We start from the raw sequence: 421 nt of genomic DNA, 5'->3' as shown, positions 1-421 counted from the left end.
ATAAGAGAGAGAAAAAGTTCACGCAACATCCGCCATCCTTTTATAACAGCGACAAGTAGCATAGTTATATTAGGCATACTTCCTATATTATTACGTCTAGAACCCTTGTCATGACCTCAAGTGCGAGAGGGATGTAGAATGAACCCACGTGGCCTTTCTGAACGACAGCTCACAAACAGCACACTTACGCGAGATATTTCAAACCTTTTATTTTTGTCTTCCTTTCATTTTAGAAATAAAAATTGGAGGATATTTTTTATTTTTATCTATTTATTCATTTTCATTATTTATTTATTTATTATTATATTTTTGTTAATGATGTAGATATTTTGTAGAATAATGTACCTAAAGGAAGGCACTGCACCCTGAGTGGTCTTTCTTTCATTTTTTTTCTTCATTTACCAAGATTGTTATGCTTTGA

The sequence above is a fragment of the Penaeus monodon genome, chromosome 25 (assembly GCF_015228065.2).
Source record: "Penaeus monodon isolate SGIC_2016 chromosome 25, NSTDA_Pmon_1, whole genome shotgun sequence".
Lineage (NCBI taxonomy): Eukaryota > Metazoa > Arthropoda > Malacostraca > Decapoda > Penaeidae > Penaeus > Penaeus monodon.
Note: the sequence above shows the minus strand (reverse complement) of the source record.